This window comes from Zosterops lateralis (assembly GCF_965231275.1).
Source record: "Zosterops lateralis genome assembly, chromosome: Z".
Lineage (NCBI taxonomy): Eukaryota > Metazoa > Chordata > Aves > Passeriformes > Zosteropidae > Zosterops > Zosterops lateralis.
Genome location: NC_139800.1, coordinates 21,589,492 through 21,603,631, shown reverse-complemented (window position 1 = coordinate 21,603,631; position 14,140 = coordinate 21,589,492). Strand labels below are relative to the sequence as shown.

The 14,140-nt window shown below is 50.4% G+C and overlaps 1 protein-coding gene across 4 annotated transcripts in view; it reads left to right on the top strand.

The window, feature by feature from the left end:
• The window catches only part of CNTFR (ciliary neurotrophic factor receptor), a gene marked incomplete at both ends in the record, with an annotated part of 201,743 nt that overhangs the window by 149,016 nt on the left and 38,587 nt on the right, over positions 1-14,140 (top strand). The window lies entirely within an intron of this gene.

Genomic DNA, 14,140 nt, shown 5'->3' with positions numbered 1-14,140 from the left:
GTTCATTAGCAAAGCTCATTAGCAGCTGAGAGGTCAGTGGTGGTACCCAGTGCAACGTGTCTCCTGTGCCCAAGCAAAGGAAAAGTCCTCATCAGACAGCCTGACCCCACTGCACAGTGAGGCCGCATGGTGCACTTGGAAGAGGGAGCAATTAAAGACATGGAGACAAATGGAAAATGGGAAAGAAGTACAGGGGGGGCTTGCCAGGGATGTATCACAGCAGATTAACCTGATAGCTCTCTTTGATAAAGGAACCAGTTTTCTAAGCCCAGAAATGTGGTCAGTGTAATCTGTCTTGACTTCAGTGAAGTATTTGCTATGATGCCACATGGGAAATTATGAGTTAAACCAGAGAAAATGTGGATTAGTATGAGAATTGGAACACAGCTTAGGAAATAGCTACAGGGGATCAGACTGTGCTGAAAGGGGGAGCTCCTGAAAGGGAGGGGAAGCTTCGGCACCATGTTTGGGCTGCATTTGGGCCACTCTCTGTGGTGTAATCTGTAATGGCTCTGGCCCACAAGGACCATGGGGCTTTGGCTGGATATGCCAGTAGCTAAGGAGGAACAAGAGAATATCTGGGGTGGGGATTTTATGCTGAAGGGACCAGCATGCTACATAATGGTGCAGGCACAAATGCGTGAAGGTGTTTCAAAAATTCAGCAGATGAGAGGGAAAGCACAGGTAGCTCATCTGGTCCCTGAGATGGGTTTTACACCCAAGTCCACATCATGGGGGGTTTGGCTGTGAGCCCAGCAGCACCCTGCAGAGGCTGTGGGTAGCTGGGCTGTCTCACTCACTGCAGAAATGGGCACACTGGTGCACGTGCAATGGGACACTGTGCATTCAGGGGCTTCCCAGACTTTGCTGTTGCTAAAGGTCCCAGATCAGCCACCTACAAGGCATGAATCCTCCTCAGCACAAATTGGCCTGGGGGAAGCTGGCACTTCTCCAGGGGAAACCTCTTCCAGGGCAGTTTGAGCAGCGACTTGTTGTTCTGCCCCATTCTTCAGGCAGCTGAGTAAGAGGTGAAGCACAGGAGAGCAACCAGGTGTTTATCTTCAGTGATCACCTGCCCTGCAGCCTGACAGCAGCAGATGCCCTTGTGTGGCCAGAAGTAGGAGATGGGTCCAGGTCTTTTTACACATCAGACGTCCGTGGCCTGAGCCCAGGGCTGAGCATCAGGAGCAGGGCAGGAGGGAGCACAAGGCTCTGGATCACCAGGAGCATAGTGCCAGGCTCCTGGCTGCCCCCACAGGCCACAGCTCTGCATTTGGAAAGGCGCAGCCGGAGGGCCTGGGGGTGGATATAACAAAGACATTGGGAAATAATGCACTCTTGAGGTTTGGCACACGGCTCTGTGTGTTACAGAATGTTATAAAAATACTGCTAATGGGCCAGAGAGGAGTGGAAACGCACGTCGGAAAGGCTGCCAGAAGCCAGAGAGTGCATATGAGAGCGAGGAGGCCTTGTGTGCAAAGAAGGGAGGGTGGGAGGGAGGCAGCCAGGGCAGGCACCCTCCTTCTGCTCCTATCCCTCCATCTCTTTCTAACCTACTTATCTCCATCCCAACCCAGCACCCCTTCCCCTTAGCCCTTCTGTCCTGCTTTGGGCATACCCAAGCCCTGGTGGACACACATCTGACCCTCATCATTCAGCTTGCTGGCCGAAAAGGCTGCTGCCTGATGGGATGGAGTGCAAGCAGGGATAGCATCTAGATGGGAGAGAAAATACAGCAGAATCCCCTCCAGCATCAGGGGCACAGATGCAGGCAGTGGAGTTGTCTTTCATGTTCCCGTGGTGGCCTGGGGTCTTGCAGCCTGGTGCCAGCCCCAATGCTGCCCCATGGGCATTGCTGCCTCCCAGGCCATGGATGTGGGAAAGGGACTGGCAGAGTACAAGCAGTCCTGAGCTGGCCTGCTTCCTCCATGTCTGTCACTGCAGTGGCTGGCGAGAGAAAGAGGAAAAAACATGCGGTTTGACGGAAAATGACATGGAAAAAACAACCAAATTAACAGAAAAACAAACAAAGAAAAATCAGAGAGCTGGGGGGGAAAGGGACAAAGCAACAGGAACCACATGTGAGCAGGGAGGCCAGGAGAGCCTGAGTGTTCTCTGGACTGATTAGCAAGCAATCAAACATCGGCCACTAATAAATAATCAGAGCCTCCTTTTTCTCTGCCTTAGAAGTCTCTTTCCTCCCAGCTGGGCTCCAGCTGCAACCAGAGGGTTGTACTGCAAGTTTGCATCTATTTTTTGTTGTTACTTTAAAACATTTTTTCCATTTCACCTATCCAAAATAAAGAAGCAAAACAAGGAGGTAGTGACCTCTCCACGTAAGACATGTGAGCATCCCATGATGGGCACTGGCTAAACAGTGGAGGAAGGCAGTGCCAGGGCTTGGTGTGTACCTGCCTATTTCCATGGCTCAGTTGGGTGCAAAAAAAATGCAGAAGGGCACTGATGACATGCCAGCTTGGAAGAACTGAAGTTTGACTGGCTCTGGCAGCCAGTGGTGAAGATGTGGCACTTGGATCAGGGTGCCTCTGGTCAGGCTGGTGCTCCTACCTGGACACTGATACAGAAGCACAGGCTTGGGGTCAGCATGTGCAGATAGTTCATTGCTCATGTCCAGCAATCTGTGATGCAGAGCTTTTTTTTTAAATTATTATTTTGAAAAAGCCCTTTTGATGGATTTTTCCCCTCTGAACTCTTCCAATCCTTTCCCATGGTGATGTAAACTTAGGCTATTTCAGGAGCAACAAGTTCAACATAACTGCAGCCATTCCCTGGCACCAGGCAGGGAACAGCATCCACCCCTTCAGTTCATCTGTCTTACCCTCCCAATGTGCTCCTGCCCCTTGAGGGTAGTCCTACACAGGTGCGACCCTAAGGCTGTGCCCAAGCAGTGCTTGGGAGCAGTACTACATTAACATGGACCAAATCTACTGTAAGGGTGGAGCTAATTAATTTAAATGACTATTGGTGCTCCAGAATCAGGAGATGCACACCGGAGCTGTTGCATTCATTACTGTGGAGAGTTTTTTTCCCCCATGTTCCTGTGGCACTGGGGGCTGGGTAGGTGCAGTGGTCCTGAGGTGATTCACAGCCAGGGATCACCCCCCCCAGTTCCTGAGAGCCACAGAAAGGGAGTGTCAACAAACTTGCAGGTATGCTTCATTCATTGAAATTCAGCTTTATTTCACATGGCATGCAGGCTCTCCAGTCACTGCCTTCCCACGTTGTGCTGTTCATGCATGGTTGGGAAAATTCAGTGGATGAACCATGCTGCCTGCAATCAGATTTCGGGTCTTGGCCCGTCTGAGAGCTGGAAAGGCGTACTGGGTAACAGTATGCAAATTACTATCCCGGGTCTTTAAGGAGAAAGCCAAAAAAAACCCACCCAAAAACCCCACCACGCTCCCAGATGCAATTAGTCCTAATCGAATTAGGAGCCAGACTAGAAAAACAAACACATTTGCAGGCAGCAGGCGACCTCTCCGCCCCGTTCAGTGGGCTGCAGGCTGTGTGCCGCAGCGAGAAGGGCTGAATGGAGCCGTGCACACACTCCAACACTCCCACCCGCACTCACACCCGTGCCCCACTGCTCCAACCCTCCTTCCCCTCGCTGGGCTGGGCAGCCAGCCCAGCTGCAGCATAGCAGAGTGATGCTTCCTTGGCTCACTATGTAAAACATGATAATCTGGGGCAGCCAGTGTCAGAAACAATAAAAATATCCCCTCTCCCATTCTTATGGCTCCCCCTTCCCACGGGGGGCTGGGGACAGCAAGGAGCACGTGGTAGTGGGGCCAGCAGAGCATCACAGGACATTTATGAGTTTCCACGACTTAGGACAACAGCACCAGCAGCTCTGCCCCAGCCTTGCCAATGCTATTTGAGGGAAGAACATGCCCAGGAGGTGGCCAATGAATGTAGGATCCCACTCCCATGTTCTGTCCCCACTGGTATGTGAAGGGATATGGCCCCACACTTGACCCTAGTGACTCATGCTGTGTTGAGTGCTATGGAGAGCTCATGGCTCCGCCGACATCATGGCAAGAGCATCATGTGGCACAAGGGCACGGAGAAAAGGAGAAGGTGGTCACTCTCTTGCCATCTTCCTTCAGTGGCAGAGTTCTAGGGTTGCCAGCGATGAACCAGAGCCAAGGATGGACTGTCTATCAGAGAGAGGCTGCTTAAGATGCCAGAACCCTCACAGAGGATGTGGGATCCTGAGCCTTGGACTTCCATGTGACATGAGCCCAGAGGCTCCCTGTGCATCCTCTCCTGCAGTTGGGCTGGGAATAAGATCATAGGATAGGACAGAGAGGGAGCCTGGCTCCAGCTGCTGGGCTGGAGGAGAAAAGGAAAAAGGACTTTGGGGCTTGGCAGCTTCTTGGAAAACCCTCCCCATCCTTGCCTAGCACAAATACCAAACACTGCATGCAGTACCGACATCCCATGTCCTGGGTGGATGGCAGCACAGCCTCCTTCTTCTTTCCTGAGATTTTGTTTATCCTGCCTAACATTACAAAAACAGCTCTGTAATTAAAGAATCCCAAGTCCAGTCTAAACAGCTTCCCACAATCCTTGTTCTGCAGTGCCAGGAATTAGGGATGCCTAGGGCTGAGAAGACAAATCCTCCTCCTTTGCTGGGGGGTGGTAGTCAAGGGTGGGGACTGTGACAGCTGTGGGGACTTGAGGGGACACACACTGCTTCTCTGTTTGCACTGACCTCTGCTCCAGGAAGGATTTTATCTGAGCTCCTCCTAAGTGCCCCTTGTCAAAATATTTGGTGCAAGCTTCCTGCCGCCCACCAGCAATGTGTCCCCAGCTTCCAGAGTCCTCGGAGGGGAGGAACAGGCCAGGATACAGCCACCTCCTGACACTGCAACTATGGGGCAAGGAGTAAAGGAGCCGATGCTCTACGTGTGAATGCTCCTTTCCTTTATCCACTACAGCTCCAAAGGGCTGTGGTACTTAAATAAGATCACTATTTGCTTCCCAGAAGATGATGAAAGAAGAAACATCACCAATGCCACCAGCCCAGGGTATAACTCTTGCCTGTCACTGCCCACATGTGCCCATGATTGCAGGTACCCTGGCCAGGTAGTGTCACCAGGCACTGACACTAGAAGACCCCACAGTGGAGATCCTCTATGGCCACATCCCTCCGTCTGAAGGAGAGGAGATGGCAGGCAGCAGCAAATTCTCATCTTTTCTCAGTATCCAAAGCTCTTCCATCTCTCTCTGGAACTTCTAGTAGTGGCTGGGAACAACCCTGGGTCCCAGGCATGCAGTGAGGTGCCAGCCAAGGGCTCATCAGGGTCAGGGCAAGATCCAGGGTACTTCAGCATGAAAGACATTGTCATTAGCTGTGGTTTCCCGAGCTGCTGAGTTTGCTGTAAATAATTTAGCAGACTAAATGTGTGCTAACAGCAGGTCAGGACAGGGAGCACAGGAGAAGGAGCAGAGCTTTGGGCCTGGAAAGCAGGGAAGGGCACCAGGATAAAGTGAGATTATTTTCCTCCTGTTAGCTGGACAGGGTGGTGTCTCCCCCATGGAAAAGGAGTCAGAGGGTTCCCATGCCCAGTGGATCTCTTTCCTCCCCAGTCCCTTCTTGAGCTGTCAGCATCAGTACCAGAGGCAACTGCAGGACAATTTCCAGTTGCTCTTGCTCCAAGCACTTTAATGCTGTTTAAACAATTATGCAGTTGATAAATTTTGACAAGAAGAGATAGAAATAGCCTGGGAGAGCCATACAGTAGAAATGCTCTAAACAGATGTCCCTTTTCTCCCCCTCCTGTGCTCCCTGGGGGTCTTTATCATTTGCTGCCAACTGAACAAGGCAGCTTTTGCATGAGTTAGGATGGTGGGGAGGGGGAGCAAAATGCCTCATTAAAATGGTTTATGATACCATCCCTGGGGGGACAGCTGCTTGTTTTCTCTTCAGGATAGTCTTCTCTGCACTGATGGGAGCCATACAGAGCCTGCTGAGCATGGTTAACTTTGGGCTGTGTGCCCCTCTCTCCACCAGCTCACAGGGCACCAGCCTGGGCAGCCTGGCTGCTGATGAGGCTGGGGAGGGAGAGGGGTGTTTGCCAAAAGCAAGTGAGGAATGACTAGCTGATGTGCCAAGCAGCATGGGGAAGTCTGGTCTCACTCTGGGGACATGAAGAGCAGAGCCCAGCAGCATGTACACAGAACCTTGTGTCAGTAGGCTCTCCAGCACTGCAGTTTGCCCCAAGTGGCAGAAATGGATGACAGAGGGATCACAAAACCATGACTGGAACAGACTCAGGTTCCCGGAGAAACTCAGTATCCTGTGTGGCTGAGTTTGGATGTAGGTCAAGGAGGGGGTTCCTCTGGAGATTCACCTCTGGAGGACAGTAGATCATTTAATGGGTCCATGCCAGGAAACCATGAGCAGGTTTGGAGCTATAGCTCAGACCTTGGTGCTGCATTTTTGCTCATGTTGGGCTGTCTTGTCTTGAACATTCCCAGCCCTGGATGTTTTTCCTCTTCATAGCTGGACAGTGTGAGTGGCTTTGTACTGAGCACATTCCCAACTCTGCACATTCTGTGAGGATCAGCCTTGAATGGCATGGCTTTTCACATGCCATGGAGCCATTGTGTCCTCTTGGTCAGGGAAGAAAGCAGAGGGTTGCAAGCAGCTCTCCACCTTTTGGCTTTCTGGATGCTGTGTGACCTGTGTTAGTCTGAGCCAGTGCTTGCTACCAGCAGGCTAGAGCCAGGGATCTGTAAAGTATTTTTTTGTGTGGTGGATGAGCTAGAAATTGCCATCTTTTGATGTCTTTGCAGTTGATGTGGTGCCATTCACTTTTTTGAGAAAATAATTGCATAGCCCTTCAATGCAAAGCTCATCCCTGCTTTCCTCATATGAACTCAAGCTGCTTCTCCTTCCCTCTGTGCCTGACTTCCCTGAGTTGCCAGCCAGGCTCCTTGGCCTCACCAACCTCTTCCTCTACTTTCTATCTTGTCTTCACTGAAACCCAGGGACAAGGATTCAAGTGCTGCACTGGAGATACAGGGCAGCCTGTGCCACCTCTCATTCCTCCCCCAGCTTGGTAGTAAACAGGGATGTCAGTGCCTAAATGAAAAGGCAGAAGTGAAAATTAAGACACAGACTGGGGAGGAATTTTCTGAAGCCACAGAATCTGGCTTAAAAACCTCTGTGATGATTCTGTGCCATCCTCACCTTACAAGGCTTCCCAAATGGGATGTGTTGGTTTGGACAGCCCCAATGCCAGGACTCCCACCCACCGCAGACCACCGTAGGGACCTCTGATCACACAGGTCTTCATGTTTCCACATCACACTATGGAGTGGGACAGCTCCCAGGCAGTCAGCCTGGATGTGTTACCCGTGGGCAACCTCCCCTTTCTGCCACAGCCTTCATCATCCAGCCCTTCCTCCATTCCTTCTCCCTCTCCTGTGGCCAGCATGTGGGTTTGCTTCTGCTTATTCTGCTCACAGAGACGTGATTTCTAGGCAGAGAGGAATTCCCCTATCTCCAGCTGACCTGAAGCATTGGACTTAAGTAGCCAGATAAGGTCCAAAATCAGAAACTCCTTCCCGGAGCAAGGAACACGGAGGGAGGAGCTGGTACTGTGAGCACCCCTGCTGTTCACATCAGTGCAAAGCAAGTGTGATTATGCTACTGGATTGCTCTGTGTAAAGGCACCGGGCTGGTCCTTGCTGTGAATGTCAGTGGTGATACACGGCCTTTGCAAACACCACTTGCTTTACTGGAGCAGCATAACCATACCAAAAACGCTCCCATCACCTCCAAAGGCTCAGGAGGGGAAACACCCCTCACTTTTTTAGCTGCCAAAGCAGTTTTCATGAATGTGATTTTTGCAATGGTCATGTGAGGTCTGCTGTGTCTGCCCATGGATGGTTTTGTCCAGAAGCAAAAAGGAGCACTGGGCTTTTTCATGGGCATTAAAAAGCTCACAAAGCTCCTGTGAGACATAGTCATTGCAGGCATAATTTTGCAGCATTCCCTTCTCCCACTTCCCTGTCTCTCAGCAAAACTCAGGGATGATTCCCACTGGAGTGAGCAAAGCAGTTGCCCAGGAGCACTGGCAGTATGAAGTCTGTGCTGCCACACACCTCTGGGGCTTAATTATTACTAAAAAACAAAATGGCAGAGAGGACAGAAGACAGTTCCTGCAGGAGGATGGCAGGATGGAGGTGCCCCAAACTGTGAGTTTATGTTGGGGCAGGCTGGCAAAAAAGGGGACTCTTGGATCCAAGACCGAGCCAGCTTTGCCAACTGCTGCATATGTACAAAGACAATATTAGATCCTTGCATAGTTCACGTGATGCTATCAAAGAAGTGATTTGAGAAGGACCCTGGGAAAACGGGAGTAAAAAAGGAGGTGAAGGGAGCAGGGGGAGCTGCCAAAAGGAGAAAGACTTAAAATAGTCTGTTCAGTGATTTCAAGGGAAGCTGGAAAGATGCCTTGACTCCTTTTGGTAATTACCTCCAAGCAGAGAAGATACTGGGTACTAACCCAGCAAGCAAAGGCATAACTAGAGCCAATAACTGGAAGCTGAGCCACAACCACATTTGAATTAGAAATGAGGCTCATATTTTTAATAGAAAAAATGATTAAGCATCGGAACAAACTGCCAAAAGCCATGTCGGCTCCTCTGTCACTTGTTATCTGCAGAGCAGGGCTGGCTGCCTTGCTGAAAGATGGTTCTGTCAAACACAAGTTATTGGGCACAATAGAGGGGTAATGGAGGGATGTAATGGCCTGTGCAACCCAGGAGGTCAGGTGAGATGAACTAATTTTCTCCTATGGCCTTCAAGTCAGTGACTTAAAGAAGGTACATGTCCCTGTCTTGCAGATTTAGCTTTGCAGTTGCTGTTTCTTTCATCAGAAAATGTGGCTCAGGTGTTCAGTGGTGCAGATCAGGGCTGTGAGGAAAAACCTGCAGAAAAGGAGGATGTGGGGTGTTTGGAGGATGCTGCATGTCCCCACTTAGGATGCTCCTCACCCTGCTCCATTCCAGCTCCATGATGTCTTGGCTTTTGTGCGCCCTGCTCCTGGCTGGGAGCAGACAAATGTTGCCTCAGTTCTGGGATATCTGCAAGGCACAGGGCAAGGCAGGAAAAAACAATGGGACAAAATGGGACAAGATGGCTTGGGTCTGAGAAAGGGAAGGAAGAAGAGAGATAGGATGAAGATACTCATGTAACCATTAGCATGAAAGACAGAAAGCTCTCACAAGCCTCCTTCGAGGGAGGGATTGACAGAGAGATTTTGATGGGGAGCCGAATGGAGATAATGTGCCATCAAACAGCATGAAATCTGCCTCCAGCATGCAGACAGGAGCTTGGCACAGCACACCCAGAAGCACTTACCTTCCTTAATGACTGGGCAGAGCTTCCCAGGCCACCCCATTATGAGCTACCTCCCCAGGCGAGCTGGCACAAAGGGCTTGGCCAGCCCAGGGGCAGTAGTGCCACAAAGCCAATGATGCTCCAGATCCCAACAATCTCAGCCTTTCCAACTGGGTGTAAGGCAGACCCTGAGAGTACAGTGGGGCAGCACACAAGTTTGGGGTCAGACCTGGTTAGCTAGTCTCTTTTTCAAGGTCTCTGACCCCTCCAGGAGCAGGAAAAGCCTTGCATCAGTCACAGGGGGCCATGCACCCTGCACGTCACAGTGCTGGTATTGCTCACAGGGCCACTACCCAGGGCAGGAGCAACTGGTGGCCAGAGTAGCAAAAAGGTTGTGGTGTGCTTGCAGCTGGAGTTTCAGGGTGGTGTTGCTTGTGGGCAAAGCAGCACTCACTCCCCCAGGCTCTTCACCAGCACCCTCCAAGTAGCAGGCACAGCTGAGCTCAGCTGGGTGGGCAGCCCAGCAGAGACACAAGAGGAGGGGGATGCAGCCCCAGCACAGGGCTCCTTCTGAGCAGCTTTTCCCCATGAAGGAGCTAACACACCATTAGCTGCTGCCAAACACAATTTGGGGCACGTATCTGGGACAGGAGGAGCTGGCTCGTGCTAGGAGGAGGCCAAGTCATGTTTACCTACCACCCTGACAGCACTCCCTGTTTTGTGTGAAAGAGGCGCTTTGATTGCTGACATCTGTAGACAATCAGATAAGATTTAGAGTTATTCCTCTAGGCATAAATGGTATTTCTAATCTCATAATCCCTTAATATTGTTCTCACCATGATGTGGCTGGTGCTAATCCCTGAGAGTTTTTTCTAGGGCAAATTTCAGGGAAGCCAGGGAGGTGGCAGGATGAGGGGTTGTCCACCTTCCCTCTCTTCAATCCCAGAATCCCTCCTGGGTGCAAAGCAGGCAGGGACAGCAGGTCAGGCTGCATCCCCTCTTGCCAGGTGGAGGATGCTCACACAAGGACAGAAGCATTTCAGAGCCTTTCACCTTTTCACTGCTGCAAAGAGCCCCTGCTGGTCTTCCTGCCCCTATCCTGCTCCCAGTTTGTCTCTTGGCTGATCAGCTCTGTGGCTGTAGACTCCAGCCTTTTTAGCAATTTTGCTGCTTTCCAAAAGGAAATACTGATCCCTGAGGAATACCTGGGGCCTCTGTTTCTGTTCTGAAGAGGTGCAGTGAGGGAAACACCCAACTGCTGCAGGGCTGCAAAGTCCAAGATTCCCAGTGAGCTGAGGGTGATAAGTGCTTTTTAAGGACCTGGGCTGCCTTTGGCCCTAATTTTGCATCCTCTTTGGGATGGTGTAGGGAGAACCACTTGGGCTGCTCCTTACCCCCTGTCCTGACACTGGTGTTCTGGATACAGATATGCCTCTCTTCAGCAAGCCAGTGGCATTCCATACTGGCCACCTTGCAGGCACAGACAAGGTGGAAAATGAACTGAAAACCTCTCACCATCTACTATCAGAACAGGCAGGGATTCCTGTTTCTCTTGTCCCTGCTGCATCTTCCTTTCTGCAGCCCAGCCCACTTGTGTATGACAGCTCCACTGGTACTGAACCACTCCAGCGGTTTGCACACCACTCACAGCAGGAGCTGGGGTGAACTTCAGTCTGGGTGATGTCAGGCTCCCCTGCTGCCTGCAGTCAAGAGCATCCCACCATGGTGCAGAGATGGAAATCATGCTCTGGGCACCAGTCCATCCCAACAGATGGTAAGGGGCCAAGGTAGCATTGTCTCAAGGAAGCAGTTTCCAGTTCAGAGGGCCTGGTGTGTGCAGACACAGGTCTGTGCCTTTCCTGTCTTCTGGGTTCCTTTGCTTTTACAGCAGCTATTGCTTCTCCTGCTGCTTCAAGTTTTCCCCTGCTTTTATTCTGCAGAATAGGTTGGAGAGGCAACAGAAATGCTTCAGCCACATTCTGGGAATCTCCTTCATCCTGGCAGGGTGAAGGTGTTGGAGATGGCTTGGTAGCAGTAAATACCCAGCAAGTTTGTGTCTGTTTATGAAGTTTGGAGAGCCTCGTGCTGGTAACAATATGCCCATGGCATGGGCATGCAGCAGGACAAGGGATGTGTGAGGAGGCACTTTCTCTAGGAAAGTGTGCCCATCACTGTGCCCTTCACACTCCTCTCACACCATCCTATCCCCCAGCAACCTTCCCACCTGCCTTGCTGAAACCTGTCCATCACTACCTTGCAGCTCTGAGCAATTTGTTACTACAGCTACATTTTTCCATGCAGGGAGAGCTTGGGTCTCTGCTGGGGTGAGGTCTCCCTCTCATTCTTCACAGTTGGAAGGCTTAGCCTAGAGGCCAGGCACTGAAGACTGTGCCATGGGAATACTGTGATGGCAGGACTCAGGATAGAGTGCTGTGACGGTGCAACCTGTCTAGGAGTCCCTTAGTGTTTTGCAAACACTGAAACTCTGAAAAAATCCTTGGGAAGAGAGGGGTGGATGGTGTAGGTTTGTAGTGAGTCAGCCTAACATTGCAATGTACATCCCTCCTGCTCTCTGAAGGGTGGCAACTGGAGAAGGAACTAGCAGGAGCTCTCATTGCACTGGGAGTTGCTAATCTTCAGATTCCTAAGTGGTTTGCCCAGAAAGAAGAAATGAATGGGATTTGCAATTTCCTGGCAATTTTGGAAAAATGCCCTGTAAGTCAGAGCCCAGTGAAAATTTTTATTGTATATTGTTAGAGAGTTAAGCACTTGTGTTCAAGATTTTGCTCATTCTATTTTGGTTTGATGAGGTTTTTAATTAAATCAGAGGGAGCTCCAAAAGCAAAAGCCCTGAAAACTCAACTTTCCATTTAAAATCACCAGAAGCAAAATAAATAAAATAAAATAAAATAAAATAAATAAAAATAAATAAAATTTAAAAAAAAAAAAAAAAAAAAAAAAAAAAAAAAAAAAAAAAAAAAAAAACAACCCACCCTGCTGTTGTTGTCCTGTTTCTGTTGTGAACAAACAGGCTGCAAAGCAACCACAAATGTCTAAAAGCCTTTGGCACAGCCAGATCTGTGGTAGTCCCCTGGGCAAGGTGCTGGTAGGACAGTTTGCTTTGTACCCATTTGGGTGGTCTGTTAGTGCAAACTGGCCCTGCTGGGGAGGGGGTGGATCCATGGCCATGGTTAGGTGAGCAAATGCTGTTCTGTGCAGCGTGGGCCTGGTGTGGGTGCAGACCAAGGGCTTACCAAACCCTGAGACACAAGGGTGGGAAGGACACAGGTTAGTGTGTCCATTGACATTGGAACTGTGAACCTCTGCCCCTTTCCATGCTTTCAGTCCCTGGTGTGTCTCTCTCTGTGTAGGACTACCATCACTCTGCCCAGAATCTGGCCTTGCTCTGTATCAAAGCTTGGACATAGAGTCATTAAGATCAAGTAGACATTCTAACTTTGCCTAATTAGGGCATCCACATCTGCAGAGGGAGGGCAGTGACAGCATTCCCTGGACTCTGATGACCTCCAGAAGTGGATTGTGCCTGTGTTATCTCCCTTCAATGAGCAGCCCAGTCTCTGTCTCTTAAAACTTGTTTTAACCGCCCTTTCTCTCCTTGGGGCTAGGATAACATTGCTGTTCACAGCCGAAGGCCCTCCTGCCTCCATGGAAATCATCCAGGGCTGCACCAGGAAAAGTAGATAATTAAATTCAGGCCCTTGCTTTTCCCCCATCAAGCAGATGCAGCATGATGGCAGTCCTACAGCGATTTTATTTGGGGTGGGGGGCAGAAATTTCAGTCTTGAACTTCCCCATAGCAGCTGCTGCTATGCGTCCTCTGAGCCAGGGACCTGCTCCCCCTATCCGGCCATGCCTCGCTGGCTTATCATTTCCAATCCTATCAGAAACAAAACTGCTGCTGCTTAATGCTTCATTACAGGCTGTTATGTGTCTTCTGCACTGCCCAGGAGAGCAGCGAGGAGGGCTCTGACTCTATTTAATAACTGTTTCATGGTTCCTAATTGACAGATAAAAACGCTACTAACTCAGTTTCATCGAACATAAACCATGGGCAGGAGCAGCGGTGCCCTTCTGGAGCCAGGGTGGCAGCATGAATTTTGATCCATTATTTTGACATGGGAAATCCATAATATGCCAATCTGCCATCACAATGACGGGTTTACACCTCACTTTTTCTCCCTGTTGGTTTTGGCTTTTGCAACCTGGGAGAAGCTGTTGGAGAGAGATTTGAGGAAGGGTGGCCAGGGAAGATAGAGGGAGTGAGTTGGTGACTGGTGCTTTATTCTGAGGGGCATTTCCCACGAGGGGCTGCAGCACTCCTGGCACAGCTCTTGGCAGCAAGGATTGGCTTTGCAGCACGTGCCCATGGGGATCTGTGTCTGCTCACCTCAGGACTGTGCCTCACTGTGGCAGGTCCCTAGCCCCAGGACCATCACAGTGTGGTTGTTAGGCTGAGCCACCCTTGTACCTGGGGAAGACTCACCAAGACTTTCAGCTCTGGTAGAAAAGGACCTATATGTGTTCAGATGAAATAGGTAAAGATTGACTATTGTTATTTGGAGATGCTGGTAAATAGAGGTGGGTTTTTTTGTGCCCTCTGTGGTTAGCAGGATTGTATCATCCCCTGGGGTGTTCCCCTCCCTCTTTCTGCTGGTATAGGTGACCAAGTGACTCAGAGTTCTTCCATGTTCTGCCGTGAGAAACTCCAGACAGAGAAACCCCTGCTGTCTCCAGGAATAGTAA